Source organism: Arachis ipaensis, chromosome B10 (genome assembly GCF_000816755.2).
Source record: "Arachis ipaensis cultivar K30076 chromosome B10, Araip1.1, whole genome shotgun sequence".
Classification (NCBI taxonomy): Eukaryota; Viridiplantae; Streptophyta; class Magnoliopsida; order Fabales; family Fabaceae; genus Arachis; species Arachis ipaensis.
In genome coordinates this window covers 12,984,708-12,988,163 of record NC_029794.2, presented here as the reverse complement: position 1 = coordinate 12,988,163, position 3,456 = coordinate 12,984,708, and positions in this window count along the sequence as shown.

Below are 3,456 nucleotides of genomic sequence, written 5' to 3'. Positions count from 1 at the left end.
AACAGGTCAGGATCAAGGATGGATGACCCCCATAATTAACTACCTTAAAACAGAAACACTCCCCACAGATGAAAAGGAGGCAAAGAGGTTAAAACGGAAGGCTCAGTACTACACTATCATAAACAACACCCTATATAAAAGAGGGATTTCAATACCACTATTAAAATGTGTGCCGACCTCCAACACAAGGGAAGTTTTAGAGGAAGTACACAGTGGCATTTGTGGTAATCATCTCAGAGCACAAGCTCTCACCAAAAAAGTACTCCGGGCGGAATTTTATTGGCCAACTCTACAAAAGGAAGCTACAGAGTTTGTAAGGATATGCCCACCATGCTAGAAACATATCGCTCTGCCAGAAGAGCTCATCTGCGTAACCTCACCTTGGCCATTTGCAAAATGGGGACTCGATCTTCTCAGACCCTTCCCCCAGGGATCGGGACAAGTTAAATTCCTCATAGTAGGGGTAGACTATTTCACAAAGTGGATCGAGGCAGAGCCCCTAGCCAACGCCACTGCTCAAAGAAGCCGGAAATTCCTATATAGGAACATTGTCACAAGGTTCGGGGTTCCACACTCCATCACCACAGACAATGGCACTCAATTCACAGACGCAGGCTTCAAAAAATTAGTAGCCGACTTGAACATAAAGCACCAGTTCACCTCCGTCGAACATCCTCAAGCCAACGGACAGGCCGAAGCTGCCAACAAAGTCATATTGGCTGGGTTAAAACGGAGATTACAAGACGCAAAGGGAGCTTGGGTTGAAGAGCTTCCACAAGTCCTATGGGCATATCGAACGACGCCACATTCCACCACAAAGGAATCACCCTTCCGATTAGCATACGGAACGGAAGCAATGATCCCAGTAGAGATCGAGGAAGGGTCGCCTAGAGTGGTTCATTACAATGAAGAAGCCAACTCCCAACTTCAAAGGGAAGAGCTCGACCTACTTCCTGAAATCCAAGAAAGAGCTCGGATCAGGGAAGAAGCACTAAAACGTCGAATGGCTTCCAGATATAATCAAAAGGTAGTGCCAAGAGGTTTCGCTGAGAATGATCTCATCCTGATCCGAAATAATATTGGAACAACTCGACCCGGAGAAGGAAAGATAGCAGCAAACTGGAAAGGACCCTACCGAGTCATAGAAGTACTTGGGAAGGGCTACTACAGACTATCCGAACTCGACGGACGAGAGCTTCCCAGATCATGGCACGCCTGCAACCTAAGAAGGTACTATAGCTAGAGAAGGTAAAAGATCTCATCATAGGATGCACTCTTTTTCCTGAAAAGGTTTTTTAATGAGGCACCAAGTTGAGATCCAGAAATTCTCCGACTCAAAAGGATAAAAACTCTATATGTACATATTTTCATTTTCTTTTAAATAAAATATATTAGACGTTCTACAAAGTTTTCAAGACGCATTAATCTAAAACATTCATCGTCCGATTATAAAGCGACAGATTGGCAAAAAGTGAAAAATAACTTCACTGCACAATCACGATAAGGACCAACAGAGATGAAAACCGGATTCATCTAAAGATTGACTAAACGAGGATTTAACCCACCTTCTACAAATCGGCAAGATGAAAACAAAATAATGCAATAAGTTATCGAAAGTAATCCAGAGAAAGGACCCGACGAGGTCCTGATGGATTGCTAAATAATAACTTAAATGACTGGCCGACGTTAAGAAGTCGGACCAAGTCAAACCAAGTTATAAGTAAACCCTAGAAAGAGGTCTGGCCAACCCTATAAAAGAGGATTACTTTAACTTAGAAGGGCCCGACATGACAAAGTCGGCCCAAAACATAAAGTTATAGAAGTAATCCCTGAAAGAGACCTGAACAAGGTCCAAGAAAGAGGATTACAAAAATAACTTAGAAGGGCCCGACATGACAAAGTCAGCCCAAAACATAAAGTTATAGAAATAATCCCTGAAAGAGACCTGAACAAGGTCCAAGAAAGAGGATTACAAAAATAACTTAGAAGGGCCCGACATGACAAAGTCGGCCCAAAACATAAAGTTATAGAAGTAATCCGTGAAAGAGACCTGAACAAGGTCCAAGAAAGAGGATTACAAAAATAACTTAGAAGGGCCCGACATGACAAAGTCGGCCGCGTTCCTTCTATTTTTGCGTGTTTCCTTTCTGTCCTCTAAGCCATTCCTGCGCTATGAAGCCTGAAATTACTTAACACACAGATCACAGCATCGAATGGTAATAGAGGATAATTAAAATAAATTTTTTTAAGGCATAGGAAACACGTTTTCACATATATCATAGAATAAGGAAGGAATTATAAAACCATGCAAATCTTATGAATAAGTGGGTGAAGAATTGATAAAAACACTCAATTGAGCACAAGATAAATCATAAAATAGTGGTTTATCACTATTATCTAGGAGTATTTTTCTCCTTTCATTATTTAGTTTTTCTTTTTTTCTTTTCTATAATTAAATTTACTAAACTTACAATCTCCCATTTAAAGCTAATTTTGGTGAATTTTCAAAATTCATGTTACTCATATATTCGATAGGCCATATGAAGATCTACACCATTCAAATTTTTTAGTGTTGATTGGTTTTGTCATGGCATCTGCTAGGTTATCATTAGTGTGAATCTTCTGCATATCAACACTTCCTTCCTCTACTACTTCCCGGACAAAGTGATATTGTACTCCAATGTGTTTTGTTCTTGAATTAAAGGCAAGATTTCTTGCAATGTGCAAGGCACTCTAACTGTCACAATACACAAGAATCTTTGTTGTTTGTGCCCGAGTTTCTCCATCAACTTTTGGATCCAAATAGCTTCCTTGCATGCTTGTGTAGCTGCCATATATTAAGCTTCTGTAGTAGATAAAGCTACAATAGTCTGTAATTTAGATAGCCAGCTCACAGCTCTTCCTGCAAGCATGAACACATATCCTGTAGTAGATTTTTATTTATCAAGATCACCGGTAAAGTTTGAATCGACATATCCATTGACAATGAATTCTGATTCTCCAAAATATAATGCAACATTCGAGGTCCCTTTGATGTATCTCAAGATCCTCTTAACAGCATTCTAATGCTCTTTACCCGGATCTTCCATAAATTGACTTACCACCATAATTGCTTGAGCAATATCTGGCCTTGTACAGATCATGGCGTACATAAGGTTTTCCACCGCTAATGCATACGGTACTCGAGACATTTTCATCCTCTCTGCTTCACTACTAGGCCACATACTTGAGGATAATTTGAAATTCGTAGGAAGTGGGGTTGAAATTGGCTTACATTTTTACATATTAAAGTGTTGCAAGATCTTCTTCAAATAATTCTTTTACGATAGCCAAATCTTTTTATCCCTTTTGTCTCGGTGGATTTGCATCCCTAAAGATAAACATAATATAACAAACAGATAAATATTAATATTTATATATAATTATTAATTTTTTTTATCAAAAAGTTTGTTTTGT